The 26,654-nt window shown below is 45.0% G+C and overlaps 1 non-coding gene across 1 annotated transcript; it reads left to right on the forward strand.

Annotated features, from left to right (window-relative positions):
- The first annotated feature begins 11,281 nt into the window (after positions 1 to 11,281).
- Positions 11,282 to 11,355, forward strand: TRNAR-UCU (transfer RNA arginine (anticodon UCU)). The gene has a single exon. It is a non-coding gene; the product is annotated as a tRNA-Arg (tRNA).
- The last annotated feature ends 15,299 nt before the right edge of the window (positions 11,356 to 26,654 follow it).

The following is a 26,654-nucleotide window of genomic DNA, read 5'->3' on the forward strand; positions in this document are numbered from 1 at the left end:
CCTTTTTAAGTGACCCACAGGGTCACGGAACCGGGCATCGGCCAGTAACCGTGACGTGTCCGTCTGATCCCAGGCCCAGGACAGAGTACCCTAAGGCCTTGGGGTGGTTCATTAGAGCCTCATTGTGGCATAAGCCTTAGATTGGAAGTGGTAGGCAGGATTAAGGGTCCGGTGATTGTCACACCAAGACACTCGTGGCTCAGCACGCTAAGGTCAGGCGCCGGGCTTCCACCTCCTACCGTTCAGTCCTGCTAGTGCAGCCCAGTGGAGTTAACTGGGCTGCGGCTGCTGTGCCCACTCTCCTGTTGTGCCACCTACGCCCACGGACAGCGTATCCCAGGACCCCTGTAGCGTGAACAGGGAATTCCTGGGCTGGGTGAATGGACTCTGTGATGCTAACAGGGCTCACAGTCTCCTGATCCAAGTGCTATTTAACTTGGATCGGGCCTCTATTATTTCAGAGCCACCCAGCTCTGTATTCTCCGCCTAACCTTCAGGTTGCCAGCAGCTCCTTTGTCATCTGGAGCATGGTGGACCCAGACTGGCGATTGGGTTATATACCACTTTATCCTAATCTGCCAGTCCCTCCATAACAACTACTGAGCAGTGTAGGTGTGAATCCAGCACATGGCTGAGATAAAACACTTACTGGAAATATAACATACAGTAGTACTGAGCAATGTAGGTGTAAATTCAGCACTTGTGTGAAATAAAACACTTACTAGAAATCCAATATACAGGAATACAGCAGTACTGTACCGTGTTGCTATCAATTCATCACTGTAGTGAGATAAAGTATTTACTGTAAATCAAATATACAGCAGTACTGGGCAGTGTAGCTGTGAGTAAGGGGTGCTTCACACACAGCGAGCTCACTGCCGAGATTGCTGCTGAGTCACGCTTTTTGTGACGCAGCAGTGACCTCATTAGCGATCTCGCTGTGTGTGACAATGAGCAGCGATCTGGCCCCTGCTGCGAGATCGCTGCTCGTTACACACAGCCCTGGTTCGTTTTCTTCAAAGGCGCTCTCCCGCTGTGACACACAGATCGCTGTGTGTGACAGCGAGAGAGCGACAAATGAAGCGAGCAGGGAGCAGGAGCCGGCGTCTGACAGCTGAGGTAAGCTTGTAACCAAGATAAACATCGGGTAACCAAGGTGGTTACCCGATATTTACCTTAGTTACCAGCCTCTGCAGCTCTCACGCTGCCTGTGCTGCCGGCTCCGGCTCTCTGCACATGTAGCTGCTGTACACATCGGGTTAATTAACCCGATGTGTACTGTAGCTAGGAGAGCAAGGAGCCAGCGCTAAGCAGTGTGCGCGGCTCCCTGCTCTCTGCACATGTAGCTGCATTACACATCGGGTTAATTAACCCGATGTGTACTGTAGCTAGGAGAGCAAGGAGCCAGCACTCAGTGTGCGCGGCTCCCTGCTCCCTGCACACACAGCTAAGCGGTGTGTGCTGGTAACTAATGTAAACATCGGATAACCATACCCGATGTTTACCTTAGTTACCAGTCTCCGCAGCTTCCAGACGGCGGCTCCGTGCAAGCGCAGCGTCGCTTGCACGTCGCTGCTGGCTGGGGGCTGTTCACTGGTCGCTGGTGAGATCTGCCTGTTTGACAGCTCACCAGCGACCATGTAGCGATGCAGCAGCGATCCTGACCAGGTCAGATCGCTGGACGGATCGCTGCTGCATCGCTAAGTGTGAAGGTACCCTAAAGCATTGGGATAAGATAAAACACTTATTAAAATCAACATATACAGCAGTATTGTGCTATATAGGTGTTAATCCAGCACATGGCTGAGATAAAACACTTGCTAGAAACACACTGTACAGCAGTACTAAGCAGTGTTGCAGTATATATATCACTGTGGTGAGATAAAGTACTTGCTGGAAGCCAACTATACAGCAGTATTGAGCAGTGTAGCTGGGAATCAAGCATTGAGATAAGATAAAACACTTACTAGAAACCCAATATACAGCAATTCAGCATTACTGAGCATTGCAGCTATGAATACAGCACTGTAGTGAGATAGAAGATTTAATGCATGTTTAGACATGAGAGTTGGAAGTGATCTTGTCTGCTGGTCTGGGTATCTGTAGAAAGACCACACGGAACAAGGATCATCCCATTGAATGCCCGTATCCTTTCCCATGGGTACAACACTACTCACCCAACACAGGGTAAGAATACCACACTCCAGTAAGACTTTATTGGGTTCCCAACTGGCAACAACATATCATACATTCCCTTCAAGGACACAAAATGGTGCAAGTGACAGTCTGCCCTTCTGCTGGCCTGCCAAGTATTAGAGTCTTCGTGACTTTGTGGCATCCAGGGCCACTACCCCTGCCAGCAGCACCACAATTTTGGCGGTCACCCACTAAGAGGATATAGCAGCAAGCTTAGGAAACTGATCGAGCACAGCGAGGTATGTCACCATGTAACTGGATAGTCCCAACCTAGGTTTTCCAAACAAATTCATGGATTCACTGTTGGGTAGTGGAGTAGTTCTGTAATCCTACAGCTGGAACTATGGTCCCTAAGCTGAAGTCCTGTAGCATAACACTGGTGACAGAAACAGACCCGTTTTTATATCCCTCAGCCCCCATTTCAGGGCATTGTGCACCACAGGATGGAGGGAAGATAATCATGGCTGTTCCCTGATTGTTAGCTAGTTCAAGTAAACAGAATAATTGTCCTCCAAATGATACAATCTAGTACACAGCAGCAGCCGGAGCAATCAGTAATTAGCAAGCATTCTACAAATTATCATAGAAAAAATGGCACTGGACAGTCTCACATGAAACAATGGCTCATGTCCCTTGACTTACTGATGAAAGTAATAATACGTCTGGCATAATTAGTATAGTTCACCCACATACAAGTGGCCAGATGTTCCTCGTTCACGCTGAGTCACACTTGAAATCATGGGGTCTATGTGAACAGATATTTCAGTCTAATGGTAGTGATTCTTAGGAGCACTTTGGTTCTGAATTATTCCTTATATTATTATTTTTGAATGATTTACATTTTGTTTGCACATTTCAAAAGTGTTTTGATGGGCCCAATTGAAATGTTATCATCTACTACCATCTAGTGGCAAAATGCTGACATTACAGCTCTGCACAGATGTGTTCTTTAGCTCTTTTAGTCAGTTATGTCTATGGTTACTGGAGTACATTTATAAGATTTTCATAAGTTTTTTAAATTTTATTGACAAATATATCAAATTTATTTAAAGATTCAAAATTTACAGTGTTGACTGTTTTTTTGGTGACTTCTACCCTTCTCCCTGCTAGCTTGTAATGCTCATGGGTGGACCCACTATGCTAGAGCACACAGTACAAATGAGGGGCGTAACTTGGGTATTCACCAGAGCCTCTGATGGTGAGGGTGGATTTGACTGCTGGTAGCAACCAGGTGGCACTCAGAGAGACTCGGTGCTGCAACAGCTGGTCCCAGGGGTATAGAGGCTCAGTGTTTCTGGCTGATGCTGCAGGCACGGCTGGTATGGATAGATGCAGAAACGAGTTTGGCAGGCAAGGCAGTCTAGGCTTTTATGGAATGATGCAGCAGGAACTGCCTGTACTAGGAAACAGACATACTGTATGTAGGTAACACAGCAGCAGCACATAAGTAAGGGACCTGAACAACTGGCAACTTTCTCTAAGAATATACCACGTTGCCCAGGCACCTTCCATAAGGGTAGGGTGCCTTAAATACCTGGTACCTCTCAGCCATAGGCTGAGAGGCAATTCCGGGTTAGGGCTTGCTGGCACTTTAAGAATAGGTGCACGTACCCTAAGTGTGCTCCCAGAAGGCCTTTGCAGCACGCGCAAGCCCTGGGAGTGAGCAGCAGGGATTGGGGACAGAGCAGCCAATGCTGAACAGCCAGGAGGGTGTGTGTCAGTGTGCCGCCCCCGTGTCAGCAGCCGGGCTGTTCGGATCCGGATACGCGGTGGCTTGAGTGGTTCTCCGGACCTGGGGGTCGTGTGGCCACTCAAAATTACAGGGGACTGTCTATTTAAAGTTCATGACGCCACCCACGGTGTGTGGTAAGGTGGAGTACCACCGCTGCCGTTGGGAGCACCCGGTGGCAATGGGATGACAGCCAGGTGTTTAACCCCCTCCGTGGGTAGGGGGGGATGCCCCGGGCTCGGTGATGTTGGCGGAGGGATACAGTTAGGGAGGTAAGGGTCACTGTGAACTCACTCAGTCCAATAACACTGACACCGACAACTTGTAAACCAAAGTTCTGAGCACCGCTGCAGCAAGGAGGGAGCACGCCTAGATCCCGTGCCCATTGGTGTTGCTTGTTATCCTGTAACCTTTTCCTTGGCACCTTTCTACTGATTGGTCCCTGTAGTGTAAAACTAGTCGGGTCCCACTCACCAGTGTGGCTAACTTGGTGAGCTTGCTCTCAGGGTTCACGCTTGGGATTTTCTGGACTGCGGTTTAGAAAAGTCCTATCCCCCTCGTTGTGCTAGTACCCCGATTTTAGAGCGGGTTGAGAACGAATCTTGAAGCCTGCACGAAGATGGCACAAGGCCGCCGGCTGCCCTCCTCGGCAGTTCCGTGCCCCTTGTCACGATCCCCTGCGACCGGAGTTCCAGCTCCTACCAGGCTCAGACCAACGTCTGCCACCTATTAGTCTCAAGGAGCCCTACTCCCAACCTCCTCCAATGCTACTCCTCTCTCCACTCACTTGTGACCTCTCCTCTCGAGAGTCACCCCTCAACTAACTGCTCCTGACACTCCTGACCCTCCCTTACCAACCCCCCAAATGGGCGGCCCTATTCCCTTCAGGCTGTCCACTGGTGTGTCTGGTGGGTGTGGTGCAGAGTATTCCTAGGGTTTTGATTAGCTTGTTCTTGGCAACACCAAAGGTCAGGGACCCGTAATCAAGGAGGAGATGGATATCGCACTGAAGAGCCGATTGCACAATACCCTATGACGACCTGATAGGCCAGGGTGTCACATCAGCGTCCTCGCCAGAGGAGGGGGTGCAGGACAGTGTGGGGCTGACGGTATCTGCACCACACAGCTGGACATCAGCTTTGGGGCAAATACTTTTTTTATTTGTCGCTTTTTGAGATTTGAGAGTTGACAAAAGGCTCTGAATTGGATTGAGTTCTGGGGAATTTCCTAGCTATGGACCCAAAATGTCAATGTTTTGTTCACTGAGCCACTTAGTTATCTCCTTTGTCGTGTCACTTGACTTACATAATGCTGGGAATAGCATTGTTCATCACCAAATTACTCCCGGATCAATGGGAGAAGTTGCGCTTGAAGGATCTTTTTATGGCATTCTTCATTCTTAGTTGTGTTCTTAGGTAAAAATTGTTGGTGAACCAACTCCATAGATGAAAACCAACCCACACATGAGTGCTTGGTCTCAGGATGCTTTACCTTTGCAAGACAAATGACTCAGAGTAATTCTCATCTTTCTATTTCAATCATTCTTTCAGATGTCCCAAACAGTTTGAAGGGGGCTATATTAAAGAAAATAATTTCACTCAAGTAATCTACACTCCAATCTCTGTACTGCCTGCAGAATGCCAGTCCGTCATTGATGATTTTCTTGGAGAGAGGTATGTTTTTTGCTGCCTTTGTTGACACCAAACCTGGCTCCAAAATCCTTCTCCTCACTAAATATGGATATGCACGGACATCTTCCTGCTGCCATATCTGAGCAAGCTCTGCAATGGTGTTGATCAAATCCCATAGCTCTTTTGGCTCCTGTTGACCCAAAGCTTTTTTCATGACAATTTAACCTCTCTCTTTGAAGTTTTTTATGATCCCAAAAATGGTTGATTTAGGGACAGTCTCAAAAGCAGCAATGTCCTTGCCTGTAAAGCCCTTTTGATGCAATCAAGGATGACTACCCATGTTTCTTAGAAGGTAACCGAGACTAACAGAAGTCATGATCTCAATTACCAGCTCCCTTTTTTTTTTAGAAAAATCCCCAATCTTGTTTGTGGGCTTTATTTCCTTGGATAATCAAAAATAATAGATATGAATAAAGCGGGTTTTACACACAGCGACATTGCTAGCGATGTCACTGGTGAAAGCACCTGCCCCCGTCGGTTGTGCGTCACAGGCAAATCGCTGCCCGTGGCACACAACATCACTAACACCCGTCACACGGACTTACCTGCCTAGCGATGTCGCAGTGACCGGCGAACCGCCTCCTTTCTAAACGGGCAGTTTGTTTGGCATCACAGCGGCGTTACTAAGCGGCCGCCCAATAGAAGCGGAGGGGCGGAGATGAGCAGGATGTAACAACCCGCCCACCTCCTTTCTTCCTCATTGCGGGCTGCCGCAGGTGCGGTGATGTTCCTCGTTCCTGCGGTGTGTCTCATAGCAATGTATGCTGCCGCAGGAACGACGAACAACCTGCGGCCTGCAACAGCAACGATAATCGGGATTAGAACGACGTGTCAACGATCAACGATATGGTGAGTATTTTTGATCGTTAATGGTCGTTCCTGCGTTTCAGACGCAACGACGTCACTAACGAGGCCGGATGTGCGTCACGAATTCCGTGACTCCAACGACATCTTGTTAGCAATGTCGTTGCGTGTAAAGCCCGCTTAAGGCTTATGTCTGGGTGATATGCTTTTCATGCATAACTTATCCAAAGTATCCTTTCCCATCTCTCCTCTGCTCCATCTCTGCCCTGCCTACAACCTTTACTCCTGATATAGTAATAACTAAGATTACTGTCCTCTACCTCTACTGTACCATGGTTATAATCTTTTCGGCTTTGCTTATTTCCCTATATACTGTTCATGTAAGGTATCTTTAGAAGTGAGATTGTAACTGAACAAATCAAAGTAGGCAGACAAACCATAACTATTAATATTGCTGTCTCAGCTGGATCTCTCCAATATCACTATCCTGTCACCTCTGCTGTTGTCTGCTAGCTCCATCTTCCCTCTCTCACTGTGCTGTCACCCACATCGCATTGGCTCTCACTATGCTGCTAGTTGTCAGCTCCATCTCTCCACTCTGTCACAATGCTACCCCAGCCATCTCTTTTACTTTCACTGTTCATCCATCTGTCATCTCCATTTCTCTCCTCTCTCTATGCTGTCACTTTTATATTTATGGCTTTCACAGTTCTGTTGTCTGTCAGCTTCAAATCTTCTTTCTCGCTATGCTACCACCTTTATATCTTCGGCATTCACAGTTCTTTGTCTGTTAGTTCCGTCTCTTCTCTCACTCACTATGCTACTACCTTCATATTCAAAGATAACCAAAGCATTCATTACTCTGCTGCCTGTCAGCTTAATTCCTCCCCTTTTTCTTGTTATATTGTTACCTCCATCTCTATGGCTTTCTCTCTTTTACTATGCTATCACCTTCATATCTTTGGCTTTAACAGTTCTCCTGTCTCTCAGCTCCATTTCTCCTCTCTCTCACTAAGCTGCCACCTCTATCTCTTTGGATTTCACTTCTCTCCTGTCTGTCAGCTCCATCTCTTTTCTCATTCACTATGCTAATGTGACGCCCTGGGCAAGCCAGGGGTCACAGGTCACAACACCACACGCACCCCACATTCCCTGCAGGTACACCAAGCTAACCCAAAATCCTTGTTGCCTTCCTCCAGGGGCTGATGTCCACACCAGAGGGTGGGCCAGGCGGTTGGCTTCGCCCACCGAGGAGTTCACAGCCCTGGAGGCGGGAGGAACCAGGCAGATAGAGTTTGGACAGGAAAAAGAACAGGGTTGAGCTCAGGCAGAGCTTGAGTGAGGAACGGAGTTAAGCTAGGGAAGTGGAGGAGTAAGGACAGAAAAGTGACAGTAGTAAAGCCTGAAGTTGGTCCGGGTGTGTGCCCCGGACTGTGACAGCAAGGTCAGCAGACGGCGGTGATAGTCTGCAGGGGGACTGCTCGGAGGTTGCTGGAAGGACCGCGGACGGGTGGTGACCCGGCGGTACCGGAGCAGTATACGAAGAACAGTCAGCACCAGGGCAGGGGCCTTTCGGATCCCGGCAAGGTTAGGAGTCGCCATAATTTGCCAAATCCGTCAGTGAAGGGGACGTCTGTCTCCTAACCACCAAGTCCCGATTGAAGGCAACAGTCTGACCGATAAGGGGAGACACCGCCACCGCCAAGGCACCAGTTTCCCAGGGCCAGCGCCTGCGGGCAAGAGTAGAGCTCCTTCGGCCCAGCTTGAAGCCGAGGAGTGGGTAACCGGTGGGAACCCATCGCTACCAAAGAGACTTTCGTAGGTGCAGGGAAGAGACCGTCACCGCTAACTGCAGGGAACATCAGCACCGTGAACCGTCCGAGGGACCCGTCCAACCAGCCGTTTGTTTACCGAGAACTGTGTCGTGTTTACTGGCTGAGTGAGTACCTCCGTGCCATGCGGCACGGCGCTGCCCCTGCGCCCCTGCACCTCCACAGGCCCCATAACCCGCCTGTCCACCATCCAACAACCCATCACTGGGCCCCGGGATCACCAACCCCTGCCCACGGAGGGACAACACAACAACTGGCTGCTCCATACCATCACTCCCGGGCTTCCCATACAGAGCAGCGGTGGTGTTAACAAATCACCACAACCGTGGGTGGCGTCACGGACAATAAACTATCCCAAAACACCAATTCCCCTTTTCACTCACGGGCGAGGAGCGCCGCTCGAGTCCCCGGGATCCGGCCCATTGCTCGAGCCACCGAGCAGCGGCAGGCCGCAGCAGCCGCGGCAGCCGGACCCGAGCAGCAGAGGGAGAGCGCGGCGTCCCCTCCTCCGCCCGCGACACTACCACCTTTATATTCAAAGATACCAAAAGTGTTCATTGTTCGGCTGCCTGTCTGCTCAATTTCTCACTAAATTGTTACCTCCACCCCTTGGCTTTCACAGTTCTCCTGTATGTTAGCTCCATATCTTCTCTCTCACACTATGCTATCACCTCCATATCTTGGGCTTTCAATTTTCACCTATCAGCTACATTTCTCCCCTCTCTCTCACTAAAGGTACCGTCACACTAAGCAACTTACCAGCGATCCCAACAACGATAGGGATCGCTGGTAAGTTGCTAGGAGGTTGCTGGTGAGCTGTCACACTGCGACGCTACAGCGATCCCACCAGCAACCTGACCTGGCAGGGATCGCTGGAGCGTGGCTACACGAGTTGCTGGTGAGCTCACCAGCAACCAGTGACCAGCCCCCAGCGCAGCGTGGAAGATGCTGCGCTTGGTAACTAAGGTAAATATCGGTAACCAACCCGATATTTACCTTGGTTACCACTGCACGGAGCTACACGTGCAGAGAGCAGCGCACACTGAGCGCTGGCTCCTTGCTCTCCTAGCTACAGCACACATCGGGTTAATTACCCGATGTATGCTGCAGCTAAATGTGCACAGAGCAGGGAGCAGCGCACAATGCTTAGCGCTGGCTCCCTGCTCTCCTACTTACAGCACACATCGGGTTAATTACCCGATGTGTGCTGGCAGTGCTGCAGCTCCATGTGCACAGAGCAGGGAGCAGCGCACACTGCTTAGCGCTGGCTCCTTGCTCTCCTAGCTGCAGGACACATCAGGTTAATTAACCCGATGTGTCCTGCAGCTAGCTACATGTGCACAGAGCAGGAGCCGGCAGCACAGGCAGTGAGAGCGGGGGAGGCTGGTATCGAAGGTAAATATCGGGTAACCAAGGACAGGGCTTCTTGGTTACCCGATGTTTACATTGGTTACCAGCCTCCACAGAGGCCGGCTCCTGCTGCCTGCACATTTAGTTGTTGCTGTCTCGCTGTCACACACAGCGATCTGTGCTTCACAGCGGGACAGCAACAACTAAAAAATGGCCCAGGACATTCAGCAACAACCAACGACCTCACAGCAGGGGCCAGGTTGTTGCTGGATGTCACACACAGCAACATCGCTAGCAACGTCACAAAAGTTGTTCGTTAGCAGCGATGTTGCTAGCGATGTTGCTTAGTGTGACGGGGCCTTAAAGGTCCAGTCACACTAAACAACTTACTAGTGATCCCAACAACGATACAACCTGATAGGGATCGCTTGTAAGTTGCCACCTCTATCTCTTTGGCTTTCACTCTTCTCCTGTCTGTCTGCTCCATCTCTTCTCTCTTCCACAATTATATCACCTCCATCTCTTTGGCTTTCACTGTTCTCTTGCCTAGCAGCTCCATCTGTTCTCTCTCTCAGTATGCTACCACCTCAATATCCAAAGATTCCCAACGCGTTCAATGTTTTGCTGTCTGTCAGGGCTAATTCTCCACTCTTCTAACTGTACTGTCGCCTCCATCTCCTGTCTGTAAGCTCCTTCTCCTCTCTCTCTCACTAAGCTATTAAGTGCTGACCATTTTTATTACTATCTATCTATCTATCTATCGAAAAAGTAAAGCAGCATTTTTATGGGTGCAAAGCCAACAATGTTATCGAGAAAACCTCATGGATGAATGCTGTGCTTTCCCAATTTTTTTAATCTGTATAGTCTATCCCTCTATCTATCTATCTATCCATCTACCTCTCCCTCTATCTATCTATCCCTCTATACATTAGCTATATATCCCTCTATCTATCTATCTATCTATCTATCTATCTATCTATCTATCCCTCTATCTATCTATCCATCTATCCCTCTATCCATTATCTATCCCTCTATCTATCCCTCTATACATTAGCTATATATCCCTCTATCTATCTATCCCTCTATCTATCTATCCATCTATCTATACCTCTATCCATTATCTATCTATCCCTCTATCCATTATCTATCTATCTCTATCCCTCTATCTATCTATCCCTTTATTTATCTATCTATTCATCCATCCATCCATCCTGCTTCCGTCTGTCTGCCTCTTACGATGACATCCTCTGTTCAGTGTGATAATCCCCCTCCCGCTGACCCCATCTGTGATGCCAAAAATCATCCTCAAATTATCTGTCTGGATTCCTTTGCCCATTCTCTCGCCTGCATTGTTCCCCTCACATCTCCATTCTCTCCATGCTGTATTCCGCTCCATCTTTTTTATGTCCTTGTTCTCGGATCTGGCAGCCGGGTGGTACAGCTCGGAGGATGCTCTTGCATCTCTCGGTTAACCCTTCCCTGTCCTTCCTGGCTGACGCTGCACAGGCATCCTTAGGTTTTGGAGCACATTCCTGCATCCTGATTTTGCAGCGGTCCCTGGGAGAGGATGCTGGTGGGGGGAGGAGGGTGGTGATGCTGAGATGATGCTCTAGTGATGCTGTGGATGCAGAAGGTATATTCTTTTTCAGAGCTGATGCTGATGGTGAGCATGCGGTGAGGTCTCTGTGGCGCAATGGACGAGCGCGCTGGACTTCTAATCCAGAGGTTCCGGGTTCGAGTCCCGGCAGAGATGGTACCTACCGTAATCTTTTGTTTTACGCACAATATAATACTAAATTTACAGGAATTATCCCTGCAGCTTCCAAAGCTCGTTCTTGATTCTGAATTGTATATTCTGAATTTCTCACGTCTCCCCGGGCATTTTACTGTATTGGATCGGATCAGTCAAAGCATTATATTTTTACTGACTGTAAATTTATGTTGGATATTTTATAAATAAAAAAGATTGCAGGATGTGTTACTGTCGGACGTCAGCGCATTTCATGACACGATTTAAAGACAGAAGGATGCATTTATGAACGCCTATTTAGTAAATGTAGCAGAGCTGAATCTGTCATTTAAGCTGTTCTCCAATATCGTATGGAAAACAAGTTGTGCCCAATGACTTACTCAGCTTTTGTAAGTTGTCACTTTATTTCTCCGCTTGATCTTTACAAAAAGTCGCAGTCAACTCAGTCCTGAAATGCATGACAAACACAGCTCTGCTACAGCGGGACATATGAGAACGAATGGGAAAAGACCAAATATTCAAATCATTCATAAAAAATAGAAAAAGACTTCATGGTAATGACACTAATAATCAGTGACGTAACTAGAGTTTGATGGGCTCTAGTGCAAAGTTCCGACCTGGCCCCTCCCCTCCATGTACACCAACACTTGGGGTACGGGATAATGACACTGACACTCGGGGTACAGGATAATGATGCTGACACTTGGCTCTTACCCTCAGCACCCAGGTTTCCCATGATCTGAAATCCCTCTATCAGCACCCAGCTTTCCTATGTTCTGATATCCATCTTGTCCTTGGCACCCAGCTTTTCCATGCTCAGCTATACATCATTCCCTCAGCACCCAACATTACCATATCAGAGCATGGGAAAGCTGGGTGCTTAGAGATGTACAGCAGAGCATGGGAAAGCTGGGTGCTTAGAGATGTACAGCAGAGCATGGGAAAGCTGGGTGCTGAGAGAAGAGCCTTTTTCCCTCAGCACAAAACATTCCCATCCCATGCTTTTATCTTTGTCCCCCCTCATATATAGTTCTCAAAATACTATAATAGCTCCCACATAGCCTTCCATATAGTATAAAAGGTCCCACATAACCCTTCATATTAGAATGCACCCCTATAGTCTTCCATGTATTATAATACATTTCCCATTGTCCTCCATGTATTATAATTTACCCCATTGTTATTCATGTATTATAATTCACCCCATAGTACTCCAAATATTATACTGCACCACATAGTCCTCCATATATTATAATGCCCCCCCCATAGTCCTCCATGTATTATAATGAATTTCCCATAGTTCTCCACGTATTATAATTCACCACATAGTTATCCATATATTATAATTCACCCCATAGTACTCCAAATATTATACTGCACCACATAGTCCTCCATGTTTTATAATGCACCCCCATAGTCCATGTAAAAGGTAGCCTCCATATATTATAATGTAGCCCCCATAGTTCTATATGCATTATAATGCAGACCCATAGACCTCCATTTATAATACAGCCCCATGAATAATGCACCACTATAGTCCATGTATAAGTTGTTCTTCATGTTCTATTATGCAGCACCCCCTAGGCCTCCATGTATAATGCAGTCCCCCTAGGCCTCCATGTATAATACAGCCCCATAGACCTCCATGTATAATGCACCCTTATAGTCCATGGATAAGGTGTCATTCATGTTGTATTATGCAGCCCCCCCCTAGGCCTCCATGTATAATGAAGAAAAAACAAAAAGCCAGCACCAAATGTGCACTACAGCACTAAACATTCCAAACTGTACTTATTATAAAAAATTTTTTGAGATTTTTGGCAAAAAATTGCAATTTCTTGAGCTGCTTCGCCACGTCACGGCAAATCTCATTTGAAGCAGTCCTACACTAAAATATTTTTATAAAATGTGCCATACGGCCTCACATATGAATAGTAGAACTGCTTTTAGCAGCACTCACCTGGTCTATTTCAATCCCGTACCCATGACTGAGTCATGGCTGTGGGCGGGACAGGTCCAAGCAAATGCTGCATGAAGTAAATAGCCTGTGGACAAAGCCTGATGACTTAATGTGAACAGTCACCAACCGCCAAAATCCAGACAGATGGAATACATCCCAAATTGGGGTGCATAGCAAGGTGGAGGTCAACCACCGACCAATTCAATGAAGAAAAAACAAAAAGCCAGCACCAAATGTGCACTACAGCACTAAACATTCCAAACTGTACTTATTATAAAAAAATTTTTGAGATTTTTGGCAAAAAATTGCAATTTCTTGAGCTGCTTCGCCACGTCACGGCAAATCTCATTTGAAGCAGTCCTACACTAAAATATTTTTATAAAATGTGCCATACGGCCTCACATATGAATAGTAGAACTGCTTTTAGCAGCACTCACCTGGTCTATTTCAATCCCGTACCCATGACTGAGTCATGGCTGTGGGCGGGACAGGTCCAAGCAAATGCTGCATGAAGTAAATAGCCTGTGGACAAAGCCTGATGACTTAATGTGAACAGTCACCAACCGCCAAAATCCAGACAGATGGAATACATCCCAAATTGGGGTGCATAGCAAGGTGGAGGTCAACCACCGACCAATTCAATGAAGAAAAAACAAAAAGCCAGCACCAAATGTGCACTACAGCACTAAACATTCCAAACTGTACTTATTATAAAAAATTTTTTGAGATTTTTGGCAAAAAATTGCAATTTCTTGAGCTGCTTCGCCACGTCACGGCAAATCTCATTTGAAGCAGTCCTACACTAAAATATTTTTATAAAATGTGCCATACGGCCTCACATATGAATAGTAGAACTGCTTTTAGCAGCACTCACCTGGTCTATTTCAATCCCGTACCCATGACTGAGTCATGGCTGTGGGCGGGACAGGTCCAAGCAAATGCTGCATGAAGTAAATAGCCTGTGGACAAAGCCTGATGACTTAATGTGAACAGTCACCAACCGCCAAAATCCAGACAGATGGAATACATCCCAAATTGGGGTGCATAGCAAGGTGGAGGTCAACCACCGACCAATTCAATGAAGAAAAAACAAAAAGCCAGCACCAAATGTGCACTACAGCACTAAACATTCCAAACTGTACTTATTATAAAAAATTTTTTGAGATTTTTGGCAAAAAATTGCAATTTCTTGAGCTGCTTCGCCACGTCACGGCAAATCTCATTTGAAGCAGTCCTACACTAAAATATTTTTATAAAATGTGCCATACGGCCTCACATATGAATAGTAGAACTGCTTTTAGCAATACTCACCTGGTCTATTTCAATCCCGTACCCATGACTGAGTCATGGCTGTGGGCGGGACAGGTCCAAGCAAATGCTGCATGAAGTAAATAGCCTGTGGACAAAGCCTGATGACTTAATGTGAACAGTCACCAACCGCCAAAATCCAGACAGATGGAATACATCCCAAATTGGGGTGCATAGCAAGGTGGAGGTCAACCACCGACCAATTCAATGAAGAAAAAACAAAAAGCCAGCACCAAATGTGCACTACAGCACTAAACATTCCAAACTGTACTTATTATAAAAAAATTTTTGAGATTTTTGGCAAAAAATTGCAATTTCTTGAGCTGCTTCGCCACGTCACGGCAAATCTCATTTGAAGCAGTCCTACACTAAAATATTTTTATAAAATGTGCCATACGGCCTCACATATGAATAGTAGAACTGCTTTTAGCAGCACTCACCTGGTCTATTTCAATCCCGTACCCATGACTGAGTCATGGCTGTGGGCGGGACAGGTCCAAGCAAATGCTGCATGAAGTAAATAGCCTGTGGACAAAGCCTGATGACTTAATGTGAACAGTCACCAACCGCCAAAATCCAGACAGATGGAATACATCCCAAATTGGGGTGCATAGCAAGGTGGAGGTCAACCACCGACCAATTCAATGAAGAAAAAACAAAAAGCCAGCACCAAATGTGCACTACAGCACTAAACATTCCAAACTGTACTTATTATAAAAAATTTTTTGAGATTTTTGGCAAAAAATTGCAATTTCTTGAGCTGCTTCGCCACGTCACGGCAAATCTCATTTGAAGCAGTCCTACACTAAAATATTTTTATAAAATGTGCCATACGGCCTCACATATGAATAGTAGAACTGCTTTTAGCAGCACTCACCTGGTCTATTTCAATCCCGTACCCATGACTGAGTCATGGCTGTGGGCGGGACAGGTCCAAGCAAATGCTGCATGAAGTAAATAGCCTGTGGACAAAGCCTGATGACTTAATGTGAACAGTCACCAACCGCCAAAATCCAGACAGATGGAATACATCCCAAATTGGGGTGCATAGCAAGGTGGAGGTCAACCACCGACCAATTCAATGAAGAAAAAACAAAAAGCCAGCACCAAATGTGCACTACAGCACTAAACATTCCAAACTGTACTTATTATAAAAAATTTTTTGAGATTTTTGGCAAAAAATTGCAATTTCTTGAGCTGCTTCGCCACGTCACGGCAAATCTCATTTGAAGCAGTCCTACACTAAAATATTTTTACAAAAAGGCGACATACGGCCTCACATATGAATAGTAGAACTGCTTTTAGCAGCACTCACCTGGTCTATTTCAATCCCGTACCCATGACTGAGTCATGGCTGTGGGCGGGACAGGTCCAAGCAAATGCTGCATGAAGTAAATAGCCTGTGGACAAAGCCTGATGACTTAATGTGAACAGTCACCAACCGCCAAAATCCAGACAGATGGAATACATCCCAAATTGGGGTGCATAGCAAGGTGGAGGTCAACCACCGACCAATTCAATGAAGAAAAAACAAAAAGCCAGCACCAAATGTGCACTACAGCACTAAACATTCCAAACTGTACTTATTATAAAAAAAATTTTGAGATTTTTGGCAAAAAATTGCAATTTCTTGAGCTGCTTCGCCACGTCACGGCAAATCTCATTTGAAGCAGTCCTACACTAAAATATTTTTATAAAATGTGCCATACGGCCTCACATATGAATAGTAGAACTGCTTTTAGCAGCACTCACCTGGTCTATTTCAATCCCGTACCCATGACTGAGTCATGGCTGTGGGCGGGACAGGTCCAAGCAAATGCTGCATGAAGTAAATAGCCTGTGGACAAAGCCTGATGACTTAATGTGAACAGTCACCAACCGCCAAAATCCAGACAGATGGAATACATCCCAAATTGGGGTGCATAGCAAGGTGGAGGTCAACCACCGACCAATTCAATGAAGAAAAAACAAAAAGCCAGCACCAAATGTGCACTACAGCACTAAACATTCCAAACTGTACTTATTATAAAAAATTTTTTGAGATTTTTGGCAAAAAATTGCAATTTCTTGAGCTGCTTCGCCACGTCACGGCAAATCTCATTTGAAGCAGTCCTACACTAAAATATTTTTATAAAATGTGCCATACGGCCTCACATATGAATAGTAGAACTGCTTTTAGCAGCACTCACCTGGTCTATTTCAATCCCGTACCCATGACTGAGTCATGGCTGTGGGCGGGACAGGTCCAAGCAAATGCTGCATGAAGTAAATAGCCTGTGGACAAAGCCTGATGACTTAATGTGAACAGTCACCAACCGCCAAAATCCAGACAGATGGAATACATCCCAAATTGGGGTGCATAGCAAGGTGGAGGTCAACCACCGACCAATTCAATGAAGAAAAAACAAAAAGCCAGCACCAAATGTGCACTACAGCACTAAACATTCAAAACTGTACTTATTATAAAAAATTTTTTGAGATTTTTGGCAAAAAATTGCAATTTCTTGAGCTGCTTCGCCACGTCACGGCAAATCTCATTTGAAGCAGTCCTACACTAAAATATTTTTATAAAATGTGCCATACGGCCTCACATATGAATAGTAAAACTGCTTTTAGCAGCACTCACCTGGTCTATTTCAATCCCGTACCCATGACTGAGTCATGGCTGTGGGCGGGACAGGTCCAAGCAAATGCTGCATGAAGTAAATAGCCTGTGGACAAAGCCTGATGACTTAATGTGAACAGTCACCAACCGCCAAAATCCAGACAGATGGAATACATCCCAAATTGGGGTGCATAGCAAGGTGGAGGTCAACCACCGACCAATTCAATGAAGAAAAAACAAAAAGCCAGCACCAAATGTGCACTACAGCACTAAACATTCCAAACTGTACTTATTATAAAAAATTTTTTGAGATTTTTGGCAAAAAATTGCAATTTCTTGAGCTGCTTCGCCACGTCACGGCAAATCTCATTTGAAGCAGTCCTACACTAAAATATTTTTATAAAATGTGCCATACGGCCTCACATATGAATAGTAGAACTGCTTTTAGCAGCACTCACCTGGTCTATTTCAATCCCGTACCCATGACTGAGTCATGGCTGTGGGCGGGACAGGTCCAAGCAAATGCTGCATGAAGTAAATAGCCTGTGGACAAAGCCTGATGACTTAATGTGAACAGTCACCAACCGCCAAAATCCAGACAGATGGAATACATCCCAAATTGGGGTGCATAGCAAGGTGGAGGTCAACCACCGACCAATTCAATGAAGAAAAAACAAAAAGCCAGCACCAAATGTGCACTACAGCACTAAACATTCCAAACTGTACTTATTATAAAAAAATTTTTGAGATTTTTGGCAAAAAATTGCAATTTCTTGAGCTGCTTCGCCACGTCACGGCAAATCTCATTTGAAGCAGTCCTACACTAAAATATTTTTATAAAATGTGCCATACGGCCTCACATATGAATAGTAGAACTGCTTTTAGCAGCACTCACCTGGTCTATTTCAATCCCGTACCCATGACTGAGTCATGGCTGTGGGCGGGACAGGTCCAAGCAAATGCTGCATGAAGTAAATAGCCTGTGGACAAAGCCTGATGACTTAATGTGAACAGTCACCAACCGCCAAAATCCAGACAGATGGAATACATCCCAAATTGGGGTGCATAGCAAGGTGGAGGTCAACCACCGACCAATTCAATGAAGAAAAAACAAAAAGCCAGCACCAAATGTGCACTACAGCACTAAACATTCCAAACTGTACTTATTATAAAAAATTTTTTGAGATTTTTGGCAAAAAATTGCAATTTCTTGAGCTGCTTCGCCACGTCACGGCAAATCTCATTTGAAGCAGTCCTACACTAAAATATTTTTATAAAATGTGCCATACGGCCTCACATATGAATAGTAGAACTGCTTTTAGCAGCACTCACCTGGTCTATTTCAATCCCGTACCCATGACTGAGTCATGGCTGTGGGCGGGACAGGTCCAAGCAAATGCTGCATGAAGTAAATAGCCTGTGGACAAAGCCTGATGACTTAATGTGAACAGTCACCAACCGCCAAAATCCAGACAGATGGAATACATCCCAAATTGGGGTGCATAGCAAGGTGGAGGTCAACCACCGACCAATTCAATGAAGAAAAAACAAAAAGCCAGCACCAAATGTGCACTACAGCACTAAACATTCCAAACTGTACTTATTATAAAAAATTTTTTGAGATTTTTGGCAAAAAATTGCAATTTCTTGAGCTGCTTCGCCACGTCACGGCAAATCTCATTTGAAGCAGTCCTACACTAAAATATTTTTATAAAATGTGCCATACGGCCTCACATATGAATAGTAGAACTGCTTTTAGCAGCACTCACCTGGTCTATTTCAATCCCGTACCCATGACTGAGTCATGGCTGTGGGCGGGACAGGTCCAAGCAAATGCTGCATGAAGTAAATAGCCTGTGGACAAAGCCTGATGACTTAATGTGAACAGTCACCAACCGCCAAAATCCAGACAGATGGAATACATCCCAAATTGGGGTGCATAGCAAGGTGGAGGTCAACCACCGACCAATTCAATGAAGAAAAAACAAAAAGCCAGCACCAAATGTGCACTACAGCACTAAACATTCCAAACTGTACTTATTATAAAAAAAATTTTGAGATTTTTGGCAAAAAATTGCAATTTCTTGAGCTGCTTCGCCACGTCACGGCAAATCTCATTTGAAGCAGTCCTACACTAAAATATTTTTATAAAATGTGCCATACGGCCTCACATATGAATAGTAGAACTGCTTTTAGCAGCACTCACCTGGTCTATTTCAATCCCGTACCCATGACTGAGTCATGGCTGTGGGCGGGACAGGTCCAAGCAAATGCTGCATGAAGTAAATAGCCTGTGGACAAAGCCTGATGACTTAATGTGAACAGTCACCAACCGCCAAAATCCAGACAGATGGAATACATCCCAAATTGGGGTGCATAGCAAGGTGGAGGTACCAGTCATGGGTACGGGATTGAAATAGACCAGGTGAGTGCTGCTAAGAGCAGTTCTACTATTCATATGTGAGGCCGTATGGCACATTTTATAAAAATATTTTAGTGTAGGACTGCTTCAAATGAGATTTGCCGTGACGTGGCGAAGCAGCTCAAGAAATTGCAATTTTTTGCCAAAAATCTCAAAATTTTTAAAATAAGTACAGTTTGGAATGTTTAGTGCCGCAGTGCACATTTGGTGCTGGCTTTTTGTTTTTTCTTCATTGAATTGGTCGGTGGTTGACCTCCACCTTGCTATGCACCCCAATTTGGGATGTATTCCATCTGTCTGGATTTTGGCGGTTGGTGACTGTTCACATTAAGTCATCAGGCTTTGTCCACAGGCTATTTACTTCATGCAGCATTTGCTTGGACCTGTCCCGCCCACAGCCATGACTCAGTCATGGGTACGGGATTGAAATAGACCAGGTGAGTGCTGCTAAGAGCAGTTCTACTATTCATATGTGAGGCCGTATGGCACATTTTATAAAAATATTTTAGTGTAGGACTGCTTCAAATGAGATTTGCCGTGACGTGGCGAAGCAGCTCAAGAAATTGCAATTTTTTGCCAAAAATCTCAAAATTTTTAAAATAAGTACAGTTTGGAATGTTTAGTGCCGCAGTGCACATTTGGTGCTGGCTTTTTGTTTTTTCTTCATTGAATTGGTCGGTGGTTGACCTCCACCTTGCTATGCACCCCAATTTGGGATGTATTCCATCTGTCTGGATTTTGGTGGTTGGTGACTGTTCACATTAAGTCATCAGGCTTTGTCCACAGGCTATTTACTTCATGCAGCATTTGCTTGGACCTGTCCCGCCCACAGCCATGACTCAGTCATGGGTACGGGATTGAAATAGACCAGGTGAGTGCTGCTAAGAGCAGTTCTACTATTCATATGTGAGGCCGTATGGCACATTTTATAAAAATATTTTAGTGTAGGACTGCTTCAAATGAGATTTGCCGTGACGTGGCGAAGCAGCTCAAGAAATTGCAATTTTTTGCCAAAAATCTCAAAATTTTTAAAATAAGTACAGTTTGGAATGTTTAGTTCCGCAGTGCACATTTGGTGCTGGCTTTTTGTTTTTTCTTCATTGAATTGGTCGGTGGTTGACCTCCACCTTGCTATGCACCCCAATTTGGGATGTATTCCATCTGTCTGGATTTTGGCGGTTGGTGACTGTTCACATTAAGTCATCAGGCTTTGTCCACAGGCTATTTACTTCATGCAGCATTTGCTTGGACCTGTCCCGCCCACAGCCATGACTCAGTCATGGGTACGGGATTGAAATAGACCAGGTGAGTGCTGCTAAGAGCAGTTCTACTATTCATATGTGAGGCCGTATGGCACATTTTATAAAAATATTTTAGTGTAGGACTGCTTCAAATGAGATTTGCCGTGACGTGGCGAAGCAGCTCAAGAAATTGCAATTTTTTGCCAAAAATCTCAAAATTTTTAAAATAAGTACAGTTTGGAATGTTTAGTGCCGCAGTGCACATTTGGTGCTGGCTTTTTGTTTTTTCTTCATTGAATTGGTCGGTGGTTGACCTCCACCTTGCTATGCACCCCAATTTGGGATGTATTCCATCTGTCTGGATTTTGGCGGTTGGTGACTGTTCACATTAAGTCATCAGGCTTTGTCCACAGGCTATTTACTTCATGCAGCATTTGCTTGGACCTGTCCCGCCCACAGCCATGACTCAGTCATGGGTACGGGATTGAAATAGACCAGGTGAGTGCTGCTAAGAGCAGTTCTACTATTCATATGTGAGGCCGTATGGCACATTTTATAAAAATATTTTAGTGTAGGACTGCTTCAAATGAGATTTGCCGTGACGTGGCGAAGCAGCTCAAGAAATTGCAATTTTTTGCCAAAAATCTCAAAATTTTTAAAATAAGTACAGTTTGGAATGTTTAGTGCCGCAGTGCACATTTGGTGCTGGCTTTTTGTTTTTTCTTCATTGAATTGGTCGGTGGTTGACCTCCACCTTGCTATGCACCCCAATTTGGGATGTATTCCATCTGTCTGGATTTTGGCGGTTGGTGACTGTTCACATTAAGTCATCAGGCTTTGTCCACAGGCTATTTACTTCATGCAGCATTTGCTTGGACCTGTCCCGCCCACAGCCATGACTCAGTCATGGGTACGGGATTGAAATAGACCAGGTGAGTGCTGCTAAGAGCAGTTCTACTATTCATATGTGAGGCCGTATGGCACATTTTATAAAAATATTTTAGTGTAGGACTGCTTCAAATGAGATTTGCCGTGACGTGGCGAAGCAGCTCAAGAAATTGCAATTTTTTGCCAAAAATCTCAAAATTTTTAAAATAAGTACAGTTTGGAATGTTTAGTTCCGCAGTGCACATTTGGTGCTGGCTTTTTGTTTTTTCTTCATTGAATTGGTCGGTGGTTGACCTCCACCTTGCTATGCACCCCAATTTGGGATGTATTCCATCTGTCTGGATTTTGGCGGTTGGTGACTGTTCACATTAAGTCATCAGGCTTTGTCCACAGGCTATTTACTTCATGCAGCATTTGCTTGGACCTGTCCCGCCCACAGCCATGACTCAGTCATGGGTACGGGATTGAAATAGACCAGGTGAGTGCTGCTAAGAGCAGTTCTACTATTCATATGTGAGGCCGTATGGCACATTTTATAAAAATATTTTAGTGTAGGACTGCTTCAAATGAGATTTGCCGTGACGTGGCGAAGCAGCTCAAGAAATTGCAATTTTTTGCCAAAAATCTCAAAATTTTTAAAATAAGTACAGTTTGGAATGTTTAGTGCCGCAGTGCAGATTTGGTGCTGGCTTTTTGTTTTTTCTTCATTGAATTGGTCGGTGGTTGACCTCCACCTTGCTATGCACCCCAATTTGGGATGTATTCCATCTGTCTGGATTTTGGCGGTTGGTGACTGTTCACATTAAGTCATCAGGCTTTGTCCACAGGCTATTTACTTCATGCAGCATTTGCTTGGACCTGTCCCGCCCACAGCCATGACTCAGTCATGGGTACGGGATTGAAATAGACCAGGTGAGTGCTGCTAAGAGCAGTTCTACTATTCATATGTGAGGCCGTATGGCACATTTTATAAAAATATTTTAGTGTAGGACTGCTTCAAATGAGATTTGCCGTGACGTGGCGAAGCAGCTCAAGAAATTGCAATTTTTTGCCAAAAATCTCAAAATTTTTAAAATAAGTACAGTTTGGAATGTTTAGTTCCGCAGTGCACATTTGGTGCTGGCTTTTTGTTTTTTCTTCATTGAATTGGTCGGTGGTTGACCTCCACCTTGCTATGCACCCCAATTTGGGATGTATTCCATCTGTCTGGATTTTGGCGGTTGGTGACTGTTCACATTAAGTCATCAGGCTTTGTCCACAGGCTATTTACTTCATGCAGCATTTGCTTGGACCTGTCCCGCCCACAGCCATGACTCAGTCATGGGTACGGGATTGAAATAGACCAGGTGAGTGCTGCTAAGAGCAGTTCTACTATTCATATGTGAGGCCGTATGGCACATTTTATAAAAATATTTTAGTGTAGGACTGCTTCAAATGAGATTTGCCGTGACGTGGCGAAGCAGCTCAAGAAATTGCAATTTTTTGCCAAAAATCTCAAAATTTTTAAAATAAGTACAGTTTGGAATGTTTAGTTCCGCAGTGCACATTTGGTGCTGGCTTTTTGTTTTTTCTTCATTGAATTGGTCGGTGGTTGACCTCCACCTTGCTATGCACCCCAATTTGGGATGTATTCCATCTGTCTGGATTTTGGCGGTTGGTGACTGTTCACATTAAGTCATCAGGCTTTGTCCACAGGCTATTTACTTCATGCAGCATTTGCTTGGACCTGTCCCGCCCACAGCCATGACTCAGTCATGGGTACGGGATTGAAATAGACCAGGTGAGTGCTGCTAAGAGCAGTTCTACTATTCATATGTGAGGCCGTATGGCACATTTTATAAAAATATTTTAGTGTAGGACTGCTTCAAATGAGATTTGCCGTGACGTGGCGAAGCAGCTCAAGAAATTGCAATTTTTTGCCAAAAATCTCAAAATTTTTAAAATAAGTACAGTTTGGAATGTTTAGTGCCGCAGTGCACATTTGGTGCTGGCTTTTTGTTTTTTCTTCATTGAATTGGTCGGTGGTTGACCTCCACCTTGCTATGCACCCCAATTTGGGATGTATTCCATCTGTCTGGATTTTGGCGGTTGGTGACTGTTCACATTAAGTCATCAGGCTTTGTCCACAGGCTATTTACTTCATGCAGCATTTGCTTGGACCTGTCCCGCCCACAGCCATGACTCAGTCATGGGTACGGGATTGAAATAGACCAGGTGAGTGCTGCTAAGAGCAGTTCTACTATTCATATGTGAGGCCGTATGGCACATTTTATAAAAATATTTTAGTGTAGGACTGCTTCAAATGAGATTTGCCGTGACGTGGCGAAGCAGCTCAAGAAATTGCAATTTTTTGCCAAAAATCTCAAAATTTTTAAAATAAGTACAGTTTGGAATGTTTAGTGCCGCAGTGCACATTTGGTGCTGGCTTTTTGTTTTTTCTTCATTGAATTGGTCGGTGGTTGACCTCCACCTTGCTATGCACCCCAATTTGGGATGTATTCCATCTGTCTGGATTTTGGCGGTTGGTGACTGTTCACATTAAGTCATCAGGCTTTGTCCACAGGCTATTTACTTCATGCAGCATTTGCTTGGACCTGTCCCGCCCACAGCCATGACTCAGTCATGGGTACGGGATTGAAATAGACCAGGTGAGTGCTGCTAAGAGCAGTTCTACTATTCATATGTGAGGCCGTATGGCACATTTTATAAAAATATTTTAGTGTAGGACTGCTTCAAATGAGATTTGCCGTGACGTGGCGAAGCAGCTCAAGAAATTGCAATTTTTTGCCAAAAATCTCAAAATTTTTAAAATAAGTACAGTTTGGAATGTTTAGTGCCGCAGTGCACATTTGGTGCTGGCTTTTTGTTTTTTCTTCATTGAATTGGTCGGTGGTTGACCTCCACCTTGCTATGCACCCCAATTTGGGATGTATTCCATCTGTCTGGATTTTGGCGGTTGGTGACTGTTCACATTAAGTCATCAGGCTTTGTCCACAGGCTATTTACTTCATGCAGCATTTGCTTGGACCTGTCCCGCCCACAGCCATGACTCAGTCATGGGTACGGGATTGAAATAGACCAGGTGAGTGCTGCTAAGAGCAGTTCTACTATTCATATGTGAGGCCGTATGGCACATTTTATAAAAATATTTTAGTGTAGGACTGCTTTAAATGAGATTTGCCGTGACGTGGCGAAGCAGCTCAAGAAATTGCAATTTTTTGCCAAAAATCTCAAAATTTTTAAAATAAGTACAGTTTGGAATGTTTAGTGCCGCAGTGCACATTTGGTGCTGGCTTTTTGTTTTTTCTTCATTGAATTGGTCGGTGGTTGACCTCCACCTTGCTATGCACCCCAATTTGGGATGTATTCCATCTGTCTGGATTTTGGCGGTTGGTGACTGTTCACATTAAGTCATCAGGCTTTGTCCACAGGCTATTTACTTCATGCAGCATTTGCTTGGACCTGTCCCGCCCACAGCCATGACTCAGTCATGGGTACGGGATTGAAATAGACCAGGTGAGTGCTGCTAAGAGCAGTTCTACTATTCATATGTGAGGCCGTATGGCACATTTTATAAAAATATTTTAGTGTAGGACTGCTTCAAATGAGATTTGCCGTGACGTGGCGAAGCAGCTCAAGAAATTGCAATTTTTTGCCAAAAATCTCAAAATTTTTAAAATAAGTACAGTTTGGAATGTTTAGTGCCGCAGTGCACATTTGGTGCTGGCTTTTTGTTTTTTCTTCATTGAATTGGTCGGTGGTTGACCTCCACCTTGCTATGCACCCCAATTTGGGATGTATTCCATCTGTCTGGATTTTGGCGGTTGGTGACTGTTCACATTAAGTCATCAGGCTTTGTCCACAGGCTATTTACTTCATGCAGCATTTGCTTGGACCTGTCCCGCCCACAGCCATGACTCAGTCATGGGTACGGGATTGAAATAGACCAGGTGAGTGCTGCTAAGAGCAGTTCTACTATTCATATGTGAGGCCGTATGGCACATTTTATAAAAATATTTTAGTGTAGGACTGCTTCAAATGAGATTTGCCGTGACGTGGCGAAGCAGCTCAAGAAATTGCAATTTTTTGCCAAAAATCTCAAAATTTTTAAAATAAGTACAGTTTGGAATGTTTAGTGCCGCAGTGCACATTTGGTGCTGGCTTTTTGTTTTTTCTTCATTGAATTGGTCGGTGGTTGACCTCCACCTTGCTATGCACCCCAATTTGGGATGTATTCCATCTGTCTGGATTTTGGCGGTTGGTGACTGTTCACATTAAGTCATCAGGCTTTGTCCACAGGCTATTTACTTCATGCAGCATTTGCTTGGACCTGTCCCGCCCACAGCCATGACTCAGTCATGGGTACGGGATTGAAATAGACCAGGTGAGTGCTGCTAAGAGCAGTTCTACTATTCATATGTGAGGCCGTATGGCACATTTTATAAAAATATTTTAGTGTAGGACTGCTTCAAATGAGATTTGCCGTGACGTGGCGAAGCAGCTCAAGAAATTGCAATTTTTTGCCAACAATCTCAAAATTTTTTTTATAATAAGTACAGTTTGGAATGTTTAGTGCTGTAGTGCACATTTGGTGCTGGCTTTTTGTTTTTTCTTCATTGAATTGGTCGGTGGTTGACCTCCACCTTGCTATGCACCCCAATTTGGGATGTATTCCATCTGTCTGGATTTTGGCGGTTGGTGACTGTTCACATTAAGTCATCAGGCTTTGTCCACAGGCTATTTACTTCATGCAGCATTTGCTTGGACCTGTCCCGCCCACAGCCATGACTCAGTCATGGGTACGGGATTGAAATAGACCAGGTGAGTGCTGCTAAGAGCAGTTCTACTATTCATATGTGAGGCCGTATGGCACATTTT

This window comes from Anomaloglossus baeobatrachus, chromosome 12 (assembly GCF_048569485.1).
Source record: "Anomaloglossus baeobatrachus isolate aAnoBae1 chromosome 12, aAnoBae1.hap1, whole genome shotgun sequence".
NCBI lineage: Eukaryota > Metazoa > Chordata > Amphibia > Anura > Aromobatidae > Anomaloglossus > Anomaloglossus baeobatrachus.